The sequence below is a fragment of the Phyllobates terribilis genome, unplaced genomic scaffold (assembly GCF_046119375.1).
Source record: "Phyllobates terribilis strain yellow unplaced genomic scaffold, ASM4611937v1 Scaffold_9__5_contigs__length_417890890, whole genome shotgun sequence".
Taxonomy (NCBI): domain Eukaryota; kingdom Metazoa; phylum Chordata; class Amphibia; order Anura; family Dendrobatidae; genus Phyllobates; species Phyllobates terribilis.
In genome coordinates this window covers 398505056-398520146 of record NW_027362769.1, presented here as the reverse complement: position 1 = coordinate 398520146, position 15091 = coordinate 398505056, and the positions used below count along the sequence as shown (strand labels likewise).

The 15091-nt window shown below is 50.6% G+C and overlaps 1 protein-coding gene across 1 annotated transcript in view; it reads left to right on the top strand.

Annotated features, from left to right (window-relative positions):
* The window catches only part of LOC141162602 (up-regulator of cell proliferation-like), a 35643-nt gene that overhangs the window by 13626 nt on the left and 6926 nt on the right, over positions 1-15091 (top strand). The window lies entirely within an intron of this gene.

The following is a 15091-nucleotide window of genomic DNA, read 5'->3' as shown; positions in this document are numbered from 1 at the left end:
TGCTGGACACAGGGGGGTCTCATGCTGGACACAGGGGGGGCTCTCATGCTGGACACAGGGGGCTCTCATGCTGGACACAGGGGGGGCTCTCATGCTGGACACAGGGGGGTCTCATGCTGGACACAGGGGGGTCTCATGCTGGACACAGGGGGGACTCTCATGCTGGACACAGGGAGGGCTGTCATGCTGGACACAGGGGGGGCTCTCATGCTGGACGCAGGGGGGCTCTCATGCTGGACACAGGGGGGGCTCTCATGCTGGACACTAGGGAGGGCTGTCATGCTGGACACATGGGGGCTCTCATGCTGGACATAGGGGGGCTCTCATGCTGGACACTAGGGAGGGTTGTCATGCTGGACACAGAGGGGCTCTCATGCTGGACACAGGGGGGGCTCTCATGCTGGACACTAGGGAGGGCTGTCAGGCTGGACACAGGGGGGGCTCTCATGCTGGACATGGGGGGCTTTAATGCTAGACACTGGAGGGCTTTAATGCTGGACACTGGGGGGCTGTCATGCTGGACACTTGGAAGGGCTGTCATGCTGGACATGAGGAGGCTCTCGAGCTCTCATACTGGACATGGGGGGGTGGGTGGTGCACATGCTGGACATGGGAGGGCTGTGTGGGGCTCATGCTGGACATGGGGGGCTGTGTATGGCTCATGCTGGACACGGGAGGGCTGTGTGGGGCTCATGCTGGACATAGGGGGCTGTGTGGGGCTCATGGTGGACACAGGAGAGCTGTGTGGTGCTCATGCTGGACAGGGGAGGACTCTGTGGGGCACATACTGGACATGGGAGGGCTGTGTGGGGCTCATGCTGGACATGGGAGGCTGTGTGGGGCTGATGCTAGACATGGGGGGCTGTGTATGGCTCATGCTGGACACCGGAGGGCTGTGTGGGGCTCATGCTGGACATGGGGGGCTGTGTGGAGCTCATGGTGGACACAGGAGAGCTGTGTGGTGCTCATACTGGACACGGGAGGACTGTGTGTGGCTCATACTGGACACGGGAGGACTGTGTGTGGCTCATACTGGACATGGGGGGGGCTGTGTGGGGCTCATGCTGGACATGGGGGGGCTGTGTGGGGCTCATGCTGGACTTGGGGGCTGTGTGGGGCTCATGCTGGACATGGGGGGCTGTGTGGGGCTCATGCTGGACATGGGGGGGCTGTGTGGGGCTCATGCTGGACATGGGGGGCTTTGTGGGGCTCATGCTGGACATGGGGAGGCTGTGTGGGGCTCATGCTCATGTTAATATTAATATTGAGCAGAATTCGTTTCAGCCTATTGGTTCGGCCCTCCCCAACAGTCACAGTCTCTCATGTGGCCCCTCGGGAAAATTAATTGCCCACCCCTGATTTACATCAAGAGTCTGGAAAACATTTTGTGCAGCATTGGACATTGATGTCAGCTTACCCTCTGCATTTCATCCCCAGTCTAATGGTCAGATTGAACGCACTGACCAAACCTTGGAGCCATATCTCCAATGCTACATTTGCCATCTTCAGGATGACTAGGTTGATTTGCTTCCTATGGCAGAGTTTTCATAGAACAATTCTCGAAATGATTCGACTAAACAGACACCATTCTTTGCAAATTTCAGTTACCATCCAAGTGTTCTTCCCAATTTTCCTAGAGAAACTTGTGGCACCCCTGCGGGTTCCGTCTCCACAGAGGTACTGCATCTCACCCAGAGGTGTGGTATCTCACTCTCAGGTAAGGATGGTGTACTGCCCGGGACCCTAACACCTGCATCCAACACTACACTACTCCAGATCAGCAGGAGGGGCAAGATGCGCTGCTCCTCTGCTGAGCCCTGTCCCTGGCTGGAGTGGGGGGAACCAAAGTAGTGGGAATCATGAAGTGGGTGTGGGTGGAGGAAGTAGTTCAGGTGAGCTCAGTAAGAAGCGATATAAAAGAGAGGGTGGAACATTCTAGAGTCTGAGTCTGAGGAGATTGAGTCAGAGGAAGAGTTGGGAGCAGAAGCTCTGCTCAGGGAAGCGCGGGCCTGAGTGAGGAGGCCCAGGAGAAGTAGAGGAGGAAGGAACGGGAGCAGAGGGAAGGTTCCAGGAGTGAAGAAGGGATCCCAGGGGTACGGGCAGTGCTGGAGGCCACCCATACGCCCGAATCTACCAGGCGGTGGAGGGATCGAGCCGCAGAGGGGACCGGCCCCTAACTAGTGAGAATTACAAAGTTCAACTAGAAACCGGAGGCTTCTGTACTTTCAGGGTGCAGTTGCCACATCCGCACTCAAGTCGCCAAAAAAGTAACCACATAGGATCCAGGGAACTCCTGGTTGCCCAGAAAGATCCGAGGATACCGGCTTGGGACTCTGTTTGCGAGGCGCAGGGCAAAAAGGGTGAGAGCCAGCGCAGGAAGACGGCTGAGAAGGGCATATAGAACGGGGTCCTGTCAGGCACTCTTGAAATACCTGAGGCATTGCTGAACCCCTGCCCGGTGAACGCAGCACGACGTGGGAAGTTATGATCTGCAGTTGTAACCAGGAGAAAAGTGAGAACTGTGAGTAAATCCGGAAGACTGGACCCCACTGTCTCTGTGAATTACTACTCCTGCGCCATCACCCCCTGCACTACACTGCACCACAACCGCTACCTCAACATCTATAACATCTCAGCACAGCCCTGGGGCTTAGCTCTACCTGTGGAGAGCTGAACCAACTCTGCTGCATTAACAACAGCTCCAGAGGATCTGATCCACAGCGGCGGCTCCATATAGCCGCATACCACAGGTGGCGTCACGAACATTAAACATAAAAACTATAATCCTTTTCTATAAATCCACTTTTATTGACCGCCCTGGGTCACGGACCAGGTCACCACCATTGTGACATCTCCCCTAGCAATGACCGGCCCGGCACCGAGTACCCCACGGCCCAGGGGGCACGTCAAACTTCTATTCCTGAAATCACTGATAGAATACATTCCCTGCAACAGAATCTGGAAATGCTAAAGGACACTTTAAGATTCACTAAAGAGAAATATAAGGAAGCAGTGGACAAATCTTGCAGACCTTATCCAAGCTTATATGTGGGAGATGAAGTGTGGCTTTCCAACAAAAACTTGAAACTTCATATAACTCAAATCCTTTTCCAGGTCGTCATCTACATCCTCCTGATCCTGTTTGAAGTGGATGGAGAAGAACATTATTCTGTCGAAAAGATCTTGGATTCCATAATATTCAGAAATAGTTTGCAGTATTTAATAAAATGGCAATGTTACGGCCCTGAAAATAATTCATGGGAACCTGTAAAAAAATATCAATTCTTCCCAACTGCTTAAAAAGTTTCACTACAGATTTCCAGATAAACCAAGTCAAGCAACTCCCAGAGGCAGCTGTTGAATGGAGGGATTAATGTTAGGATAGTGGCTTCTATTATTCACTTTGCTAAATTCTGCTGCAATTTCACTCCTTACCACTGGAGGTTGCTGGTGTATTCTGCAATTGCCCTTTACCAATATGACCGATATTGAACCTGTGGATGCCATCTTGTTTCCTGTTTGGGCCTACTTAAAGCTGCATGGAACATTCACTCATTGCTTGAGTATTGTGTCTAGCTGTTAGTCTAGTTCCAGTCTCCAGCTCCTGAACTGTCTTACCTAGACTGTTCTCACTTATCTCCGGATAGTGTCTATAACTTCCATTGCTATGTCCAAAAACTTCTACTACCACTTGCTGGGCCCTGCTCGGCCATCGGATTTCAGTTGTTCCACCAGTATCATAGCAGGTGTTATGTGACAGGACAACAGTGAGATAGATTAGTTGATAGTGTGTGAAGAAAAGAGAATAATACATAGATTCAATCTACAGGTGAAAGACATAGGAGAGCGGGCAACATTGATGCAGAAAGTGGCATAAACGCTCTGAAAAATGACTTTTTGCACTTATAAGTTTAAGCGCTGACAAACTGTTTTACAGTTTATGATCATGGACATCAAAAGCCATACTGCAGACGAGTTGATCCTACGTATCAAGCAGCAAATCTCACGCTGGATGGCTCCTCTCAACTACAACCGTGCATTGTAGTAAGTGACATTGCACAGGAAATGGTGGTTACACGATGTTTGGCAAAAGTAACTCAAGCTACATACACATCGCATGTCAGAAATTTAACGTTTCGTACAAAATTTTTGAAAGAAATATACTTGCTTGAGGAAGTTGGTGGCCATGGACAGTAAAATGTTTGGGCATTTTAACCATTCTTATGTGGCTAAGCACACCCACTCCAGTCTTTGCAAAAGTAGAGAGTTCTTCCTCAGCGTTGACTAATTTGCAGCGTTGCAAGGTGCTGGTATTCAATGCTGCCTATGTTGGAGCATCTGTATGAGCAACATAAATTGCTGACTGATTATATCATACAAGTAAACTTTGAAATCCGCCATTGGCATTTGATGAGTGTTCTCTGTCGCCAATGATGCCCTTAAAGAAGCTAAATTTGTCAGTAGGGAGAACTGTGGCAGCAAGTGGATGTGGAGGGACACTGAGTTCTCCAAGGGGTACAAGTAGAGAACGAGGCTGACAGTGTGAAATTGATGATTGCTAATACCAATGATTAGGTTATCCATAGCATCTGCCTCCTTGTACATCGTGTTCTATACTGCCTGTCCATCACGTTCTATCTGTACTCTGCTGCTGCTGGGGCTACCAGTGCTGATCCTACGCAACCCACAAGCCATGTTCTATGCTCTGCTGTTGCTTCCACCACCACTGCCACCTGGTAGCCACACATCTCCTTCCTGTCCATTGTGGTCTATATCTATTCTGTACTGCTGCTGGCAACCTTTCTCTGCACAGGGTAAATACATGAAACCACTGTTTCTTCTTTTTTCAAACAACAAACCTCTTGATGCTCCTATAAAAAAGGATACTTTGGACCATTGCTTGTCAAAGAGCCATAGCTTCTTTCACGCACCCAATATATATAAACACTGGCACGCCGGGCATCTGCTTCCGAAAAGAGACCATTTTGGAATATTTTATCTTTTTTTTTTAACCTAGAGACAACGGATGGGTGGGGAACAGGGAGAGGGAGGAGAGATGTAACTACGGTGCCCGTCCACTGCGCTTCCGACTTATTAGCATACAATTTCAACTCTTCATTTTTATAAAACAGCAAAATGGATTTCTACAAGTAAGATGGGGATTTACTCATCATTATGTGATGCTATATTAAGAATATATTTATACTTTATGTACAGTGGCTTGTGAAAGTATTCACCCCCTTGGCTTTTTACCTATTTTGCTACATTACAACCTGTGTGTAAATATTTTTGTAATCCGATTTATGTGTGACGCATCAGCACTAAATAGTCTAAGTTGGTGAAATGAATTGAGAAAAATATAGGCATAAATTGAATTTATGGGATCAAGTAACTAAAATTGGTATGCGCATATGTATTTACCCCTTTTGCTTTCAAGTCCCTAAAAATTTATGGTGCAAGCAATTCCCATTATAAGTCCCATGCTTAGTGACAGGATGTCCACCTGTGTACAATCTAAGTGTAACATATCTGTCAGGATTTACACTTTACCTTTTCTGAAAGGCCTCAGAGGCTGCAACACCATTAACAAGGGGCATCACTAACCAAACACCATGAAGACCAAGGAGATCTCCATACAACACCATGAAGACCAAGGATATCTCCAAACACCATGAAGACCAAGGAGATCTCCAAACAACACCATGAAGACCAAGGAGATCTCCAAACAACACCATGAAGACCAAGGAGATCTCCAAACAACACCATGAAGACCAAGGAGCTCTCCAAACAACACCATGAAGATCAAAGAGATCTCCAAACAACACCATGAAGACCAAGATCTCCAAACAACACCATGAAGACCAAGGAGATCTCCAAACAACACCATGAAGATCAAAGAGATCTCCAAACAACACCATGAAGACCAAGATCTCCAAACAACACCATGAAGACCGAGGAGATCTCCAAATGACACCATGAAGACCAAGGAGATCTCTAAACAACACCATGAAGACCAAGGAGATCTCCAAATGACAACATGAAGTCCAAGTAGATCTCCAAACGACACCATGAAGACCAAGGAGATCTCCAAACAACACCATGAAGACCAAGGAGATCTCCAAACAACACCATGAAGACCAAGGAGATCTCTAAACAACACCATGAAGCCCAAGGAGATCTCCAAACAACACCATGAAGACCAAGGAGCTCTCCAAACGACACCATGAAGACCAAGGAGATCTCCAAACAACACCATGAAGACCAAGGAGATCTCCAAACAACACCATGAAGACCAAGGAGATCTCTAAACAACACCATGAAGCCCAAGGAGTTCTCCAAACAACACCATGAAGACCAAGGAGATCTCCAAACAAGTCAGGGACAAAGTTGTTGAGAATTACAACTCAGAGTTGGGCTATAAAAAAAACAAAACTCCCAATCTCCGATGATCTCCTAAGCAGCATGAAATACTTTATCATCATATGGAAAGAACATGGTACCACAACAACCCTGCCAAGAGAGGGCGCCCCCACCAAAACTCTCAGCCTGGGCAAGGAGGGCATTAATGAGAGAGGCAGCACAGAGACCAAAAGTAACCCTGAAGGAGCTGCAGAGTTACCAAACAGAGAATGGAGTATCTGTCCATAAGACCACAATAAGCCGTACACTCCATAGAGGTGGCCTTTATAGAAGAGTAGGCAGAAAAAAACCTTTACTTACACACAAAAATTGTAAGGCATGTTTTTATTTTTCCAAAAGACATGTTGGAGACTCCCCAAATGTATTTAGGAAGATGCTGTGGTCAGAGGAAACCAAAATGGAACTTTTTCGCTACGAAGGTAAACGCTACGTCTGGCACTAAACCAACACAGCTCATCACCCTAAGAACACCATCCCCACAGTGAAACATGGTGGTGGCACCATCATGCTGTGGGATGTTTTTCGTCATCATGGACAGAGAAAATTGTCCGAGTCGAGGGGAAGATGGTTGGTGCGAAATACAAGGTTATTCTTGAGCAAGACCTGTTTCAGCCTGTCAGTGATTTGAGACTGGGATGGAGGTTCACCTTCCAACTAGACAATGACCCAAAGTATAGTGCTCAAGCAACACTCGAGTGTTTTAAGGGGAAAGGTGTAAATGTTCTGCAGTGGCCAAGTCACATCCCAGACCTTAATCCAATGTAGAATTTGTGGTTAGACGTGAAGATCGCTGTTCACCAGAGGAAACGATCTAACGTGAAGGAGCTGGAGCAGTTTTGCCTTGAGGAATGGGCAAAAATCCGAGTGGCAAGATGTGGAAATCTCATAGAGACTTATCCAAAGCAACTTGCAGTTGTAATTATCGCAAAAGGAGGCTCTACAAAGAATTTAGGGGAACGAATAGTTTTGCACACTGAAGTTTTCAGTAATTTTATCCTTTTTGTTGTTTGTGACGCGCCCCCTGGGCCGTGTGTGTGCGGGGATACCCGGAACCAGACCTTTTGTGGATGCTGGGGGTTGTAGTCCTTGCATGGCGGGGACCCGGTACCATGGCTCAGGGTGGTCATCCCAAATGGCGGTCTATTTATAGGGTTTTGTGAGTAAATGTCCGACTACGCCACCCGTGGATTGCGGTCAGAGTGAACCGCCGCTGCAGGGCAGACCACTGAGGCTGGTGTTGTGGGTGCAGCAGAGGTAGTATAACTCCCCACGGGAGGAGTATAGCCTCAGGGCAGTAGATAGGGATGTTGGTGGTGATGGTGCGCGGGAGCAGCAGTAACCACACGGAGTCTGTCATGCAATTCAGGGTCTTTACTGTTGGTGGTATTAAGGGACCGGTCTGGAATACAAGTTAACAATGGAGGCCTGGTCTGTGTGAGAGCAACTGGGAAATCCTGGTGGTCAGGGGGAGTTTGTAGGCCTAGGGTGCTGACTTCACTCTTTCTTGGCTATCCCGCTGTAGTGTGGTGGTAGCCCACATCGCTGAGTGTACCGTGTTGTTCTCACCCGTATGATTGGCGACTCGGGCCTTCCGTACTTCTCACCCCTCCGGGGCAGTAGTGGTCCCTCTCGTGTGGCTGAGCCTCCGGGCTTCCTTGGGCCAGAGAACTTGAAGTCCCCTGCGTGGTGGTTTTCTGCTGCTGGGCTTATAACCCTCACAGCCTCGGACTCCAGTGTCCGGTTTTGTAAGTCTCCAGTCAGGATGAGCTCTGCTAGCTCCCCTCCTGACCTCATGTTCCTCCTCTGCCTACAGGGACTCCTCAGCCTGCTGCTGACCTGTCCCTATCTGCGACTTGTCTGGAACTTCTCTCTGGCTGGACTCTAACTGGACTCTCTAACCCCGCCCCAGATCCAGTTAGTAAAGGGCAGGTTTCTCCCTTCCCTGGACTGAGGCAGGAGGTGCTGCATGCTAATTGTCCCCAACCAGGGAACCTCCCACCTGCTCTCAGACATGACATTGCTGCCACTGTGGTGACCAGACCTGGGGTGCCACATTCCCCCCTAGTGAATTTTAGTACTCCGGGACTAAACACATTTTGTAAAAACACAACAGGTGATAACAGTACAGTAACAAATATACAAGAAGTTTTAGTCTTTTTAGGTCACGGCGCTTCCGTAACCAGGTGTCCATGTCACCCAAGAAGTATTTTGAGGGATCCGTCCCAAACCCTCCACGTAGGCTCTGGGGTGGCTACAGGGCTTTGATGATCCGGAGTTGGACCACGTCTTCAGCCACCTCCACGGGTTTTGTGTTCTGTGGTCGTATTTAAAAGAGGGCACCTTACCAGGTGCAACTTTGTACAAGGTACAGTTCCGGTTATTCATTGTCCATAACCTGTTAGTCCATTGAACCCTGTTGGGTAACTAGAAAAACATAATTAGTACGCAGGCAACAAACATTTTAACATTTGCAATTTACAGGTATTTATATCACATTTTAAAATTCTCCAGCGAGCGGGCATTTGGCCCCTAGTGTTCCTGGTGGACCTACGTAACCCACTGTCTGGTGGTACTCTATTCGGGTCCCCTGTTTCCACCCCCTGTGTACTGGGTGTGCTCGTGTCTGCACTAGAGGTGTTTGCAGATGTTACGGGTAGGTTGGGCAGCTTTCTGCGCACTCTTTGGCTCACCACGGGCATGGCAGGTTCACTACTAGCAGAGGGTTGATTCTCCTGAGCTGCTGGTACGTACTCTTCTGCCTCCGGGGCCACTTGCTCTTCCAACACTACTGGCTCTTCTGCAGGCTCTTGAGGGGTTGGCTGGAGGAAGGTAAGGATGGGTACCACTATGGGGTTGTTGATTTGTGTCCAGGACCGGGGAAATTCTCCGAGCACTGTACTTACCATTTCTTCCCTTTCCTCTGTGGGTTGAGGGCTATCTTGGTCTTCATCAGCACTTTGCAGCTGCTCAGGACACCTCTTCAGGTGGTCTCTGGAGACAGTGGCTGTGGTCTCTCCTCCATCCTTACTGATAACACATACTTTGGGTTTTCATGGCTTGACGGCAGTACGGTGTACGGGTCTTTCTCCCACTGATCATCCAACTTGTGGAGCCATCTCTTCCTCTTCAAGACCTGCTCTCCTGGTGCCAGGGGAGCAGCAGGAGCATACTGGTTGTAATTCCTCTCTTGCTTCTCTCTTGCCTGAGACAGACTTCGCTCCACACTCTCCTGTACTTTCCGGTACTGCTGCTGTTGTTCTGTGGTACCGTCTGCTTCTGGTGAGGTGTCCTCGGGTGTCAGGACTCCTATCTCCAGGTCAATTGGCAGCTTACCAGGTCTTGCTCTCATTAGGTAAGCCGGGGTGCAGTTAGTAGAACCCACTGGGATATGGTTATACAAGTCCACCAGATCCGGCAGTTTCTCAGGCCACAGGCTGCATTCCTCCAGGGGCAACGTCTTGAGCAGGTCCAGTACTACCTGGTTCATTTTCTCACACATCTCATTGGTTTGGGGGTGGTAAGGCATTGTCCTTATCTTCCTGCAGCCATACAGGTTGCAGAATTCCTAGAGGACTTCAGCCTCGAACGCTGGACCTTGATCAGTCAACACTTGCTCTGGATACCCGTGTGGGCGGCAGAAATGCTGCTGAAAGGCTCTGGCGGCCATCTGAGCTGTTAAGTCTTTGACAGGGACCACCACTAGGAACCGGGAGTAGTGATCTACGATTGTGAGGGCGTAGACATATCCCGATCTGCTTGGAGCCAGCTTTACGTGGTCCAGGGCCACCAGCTCGAGTGGCTGCTTTGTGATGATGGGCTGCAGTGGAGTCTTCTGGCTGGCGCAGTCCTTCCTCCTTAGATTGCACGGGCCACAGTCTCTGCACCATCTCTCTATAGCCCCTCTCATGCCTACCCAGAAGAACCGCTCACGCAACAGGAACTCCAGCTTCTTCCATCCAAAGTGCCCTGCTCCATCATGATATGCTTCTAGGATCATAGCCGCATCCCGCCTTGGGACCACTACCTGCCAGATCAGCTCGTGTGTTCGAGAGTTGACGGTCCTGCGGCACAGCCTCCCCTCTTAGAGAAACAGCTTGCTCCTCTCCTTCCACAACTGTTTGGCCTCTTCTGGAGCATCCGGATCAAGGTGGGCATCAGCCTGGGTCAGCATTTCTTTTACCAGGCGGACTGCGGAGTCACTATCTTGTGTCTCTGCCCAGCCATGGTGGGGTAAGGGATTGAATGTAGCGGTGGCAGAGCACCTCTCCTTTACGCAGTGGGAACACTGGGTGATCCCATGATGGTGGAATGCAGGGAGTTCAATTTCTTCCAGTTCTCCTGGATCCTCTCCCCCGTCCTGCAAGTGAGACATTTTGGACAATGCCTCAGCGTTGGCATTTGCGCGCCCTGTCCGGTATTTGATAGTAAATTCATAATTGGACAGCCGGGCCATCCATCTCTGCTCTAGGGCATCAAGTCTTGCAGTGTCCAGGTGTGCCAATGGGTTGTTGTCCGTGTACACAGTGAACTTAGAAGAAGTCAGGTAATGCTTGAAGCGTTCGGTGACTGCCCACACCACTGCCAGGAACTCTAGCTTGAAAGAGCTATAATTCTCAGGGTTTCTCTCTGTGGGTCTCAGTTTTCTGCTAGCATAAGCAATTACCCTTCTCTGCCCTGCTGGATCTGGGACAGAACTAGTCCTAGCCCCACGTTACTGGCGTCGGTGTGGAGGATAAAAGGCTGGCCGTAATCAGGGTAGGCCAGGATCTCATCCCCCATGAGGGCCATCTTCTGCCGGCGGAAAGACTCCTCCTCCAGCTTGTCCCACTTAAAGGGCGGCTTCTGACTTTTAGTCTTTGACTGACCTAACAGGAGGTCCTGCATAGGGGCTGCCATTTTGGTGAACCCGGAGATGAATCTTCGGTAGTAGCCTACCAACCCGAGGAACTGCCGCACTTCCTTTATGCTGGAGGGTCTTGGCCAGTCCTTAATCACCGTGATCTTGTCAGGGTCTGGGGCTACTCCGTCAGCACTCACCACGTGTCCCAGGTACTGTACTTTTGGCCTCAGTAGATGACACTTGGAGGGTTTCACCTTTAGGCCGAAGCCTGCCAGGGCATCGAACACCTCTGCCAGGTGCTTTAGATGGTCCTCATAGGTCTTGGAATACACGATGACATCGTCCAGGTAGAGTAGGACCGTCTTGAAATTTCTGTGCCCCAGACAACACTCCATAAGCCTCTGGAAGGTCCCTGGTACGTTGCAGAGTCCGAACGGCATACAGTTGAATTCACTGAGATCCATCGGGGTGGTGAAGGCGGTCTTCTCCTTGTCTGACTCTGCTACAGGAACCTGCCAGTACCCGCAAGTGAGATCCAAAGTAGAGAAGAAGTTAGCAGATTTTAGTGCAGCCAAAGACTCCTCTATCCTGGGTAACGGGTACGCATCTTTGTGTGTTATTCTGTTGACCTTTCTATAATCTACACACATCCTCATCGTGCCATCTTTCTTTTTTACAAGAACTAGAGGAGCTGCCCAGGGGCTACAGCTATACCTGATCACCCCAGCCTCCTTCATCTCTCGTAACATACCCTTGGTATTCTGATAGTGTGCAGGGGGTACAGGCCGGTATCTCTCTTTTATGGGTGGATGGTCTCCTGTGGGGATTTGGTGTTCTACCCCCTTTACTTGCCCAAAGTCTAGCGGGTGTTTACTAAAGACTCTTTCGTACTCCTGAACCACCCGGTAGACTCCCTGTTTCTGGTGTGGGGGAGTGGAGTCAGTGCCCACGTGCAGCCTCTGGCACCAATCCTCCATTTGTTTTTTAGAGCCATTACCTTCCTCTGGTTGAGATGGAGGCAAGGGTTCCACGGCCTTTACAGAGTTTTGGTTAATGGTGAACAATTTGGCCAGAGTGGCATACCGGGGCAAGTGTACTTGTCTTTCCCCAATATTTAGGATGCGGACCGGCACCCTCCCATGGCGGACATTGACCACCCCCCGTGCTGTCAAAATGGTGGGCCTACTGTCCGAGTAAACGGGTTCTACCATAGCTTGGTAGTTTCTACCTCTTAACCCGATTGCAGTCCGGCACCAGATCATCATTTCGCTTTTTGGGGGCATGGCGATAGGGAACGGGTCACTCATCCTAACGCTACCAATCTCACCACCAGACAGTTCTACCTGTTGCCGCTTCATCAGGGCTCTGATCTCCTTTTGTAAGACACGCTGCTGGCTGGAGCTGGCATTCATTGTAACCTGCTGTAATATAACAATTATCTCTGAAAGACAATTTTCAATAACGTTAGTACCCAAGGTTATTTTAGGGTGACTTTCACGACGGTCAATGTCCACAATAATCAGTCCTTGCGTCGGCAGTTCAACTTTACCAATTTTGATGGTCACCTCCTTGAACCCCACCTGCTTCACGGGCTGACCATTACTGGCGATGATACTCAAGTCATTATCTGGGTAGCGGGTAATATCCGTGTCATTCCAGTACATAGGGGATGGTGGTTATCTGTGACCCGGTGTCCAACAGTGCACTCATGGGAATGCCATCCAATACCACAGGCAAGACTGGTCGTCCCCCCACATACTTGTCACGCCAGTTTGACTGGCCTGATGATCTTACGCCTGGGGGTTGGCCCTCTGCCCCAGGTTGGGCCCGTTTAAATTACAGTACCTCGCAATATGTCCTGGCTGGCAGCAGAGGCAGCAGATGGGTTGTCCATCCTGGTCGTAGTGGTCCGTTGGCTTCCCTCTGGATGGTGGGATCCTCTTCTGTCGGCGCCACGGGACGTTCTCTAGACTGGTAGCCAGCTGGATCTTTCCTGGAGAGGATACCTGTAACGACTGCACAGTCCTGGTTAGTGCAGCAACGCTTTTGGTCAGTTGTTGGACCTGATGGTGCAGGCCTGTAGACGGGGTACTATTCATAGTCTGTGCATTGGCTCCTGCAGATTCTGTAGACTGGGGTGCCGCCTCCTGGTGATAAGTGATAGCAGGGCGCCTGGAGGCCGCAACGCCACCGGGTGCGGGTTCTCGGAGTACCCGGATGGCTCTGTCCTTAAACTGTGCAAAGTCTAACTCAGGGTTCTGCAGGGTCATCAGGCGTAACTGGGTTCGGTGGGCGCTGGACAGCAGACCCTCAATGAATTGTTCAGTCAGCAGTTTATCTGCATTCCTCACACTGTCAGGGTCTGCCTGCTTAATGGCTCTCAGGGCTTCTTGCAAATTCAAAGCATAGTCTCTTATACTGTCTTGGGCCCGCTGCTTGCACCCATAAAATCTTATTTTGATCTCTGCTGAGGTGCGGGTATCAAAAGTATCCTTCAGATGGGCTAAAATCTCCTTCACGGTCCCCTTGTCCCTGACTGACCAGGACTTTATTTCTCGATGGGCCGCGCCGGCTAACTGGCATATCACTATGGTCACTTTTTGTTCTTCCGTCAGGGGATATACCTTGAATAGGCTATACAGTCTCTCTTTAAAGTCGCTCAGGGTATGCGACTCCCCTGAGTACTGGGGCAACCAGGCCGCTCCGGGGATATAAGGCATAGTGAACGGCATCACTGCGGCAGTGGCCGCGCTGGCGGTGACAGTTCCCTCTGCTTCCGTCATCCTCTTCCCCCCTAGTCGACCGTGGCCTACCTTCCGTTGCTTTTCTTCTGTAGGCCGCGGCTCCGCAGGCGACCATCGGGGTTGAGGACCTTGCGTCGCATCCTGGTGACGTCAGCGTCCGCTCGGCTCCTTTCAGGACCTTGCGCATTGTCCGTGCATAAGGCGGGGCTCCCGTTCTCGCGCGCTTTCGTCGACCACGCCCCTCTTCTTCCCACGCGGCGTCCCAAAGATGGCGCCCGATGGCGGGAAAATGGCCACGGATGACGGGAAACGGCTGCGGGTGGCGGGAAACTCCACCAAAGTAAGTTTTACAGTGTTTATTCAGGCACGCAGTACCCGTTGGTGGCGGGCACGAAATCCTGCCGACTACGCCAAAAGTTGATGCGCCCCCTGGGCCGAGTGTGTGCGGGGATACCCGGAATCGGACCTTTTGTGGATGCTGGGGGTTGTAGTCCTTGCGTGGCGGGGATCCGGTCCCGTGGCTCAGGGTGGTCAACCCAAATGGCGGTCTATTTATAGGGTTTTGTGACTAATGTCGGACTACGCCACCTGTAGATTGCGGTCAGAGTGAACCGCCGCTGCAGGGCAGACCGCTGAGGCTGGTGTTGTGGGTGCAGCAGAGGTAGTATAACTCCCCACGGGAGGAGTATAGCCTCAGGACAGTAGATAGGGATGTTGGTGGTGATGGTGCACGGGAGCAGCAGTAACCACACGGAGTCTATCATGCAATTCAAGGTCTTTACTGTTGGTGGTATTAAGGGACCCGTCTGGAATACAAGTTAACAATGGAGGCCTGGTCAGTCTGAGAGCAACTGGGAAATCCCGCTGGTCAGGGGGAGTTTGTAGGCCTACCGTGCTGACTTCACTCTTTCTTGGCTATCCCGCTGTAGTGTAGTGGTAGCCTACGTCTCTGAGTGTACCGTGTTGTTCTCACCTGTATGACTGGTGACTAGGGCCTTCCGTATTTCTCACCCCTCCGGGGCAGTGGTGGTCCCTCTCGTGTGGCTGAGCCTCCGGGCTTCCTTGGGCCAGAGAACTTGAAGTCCCC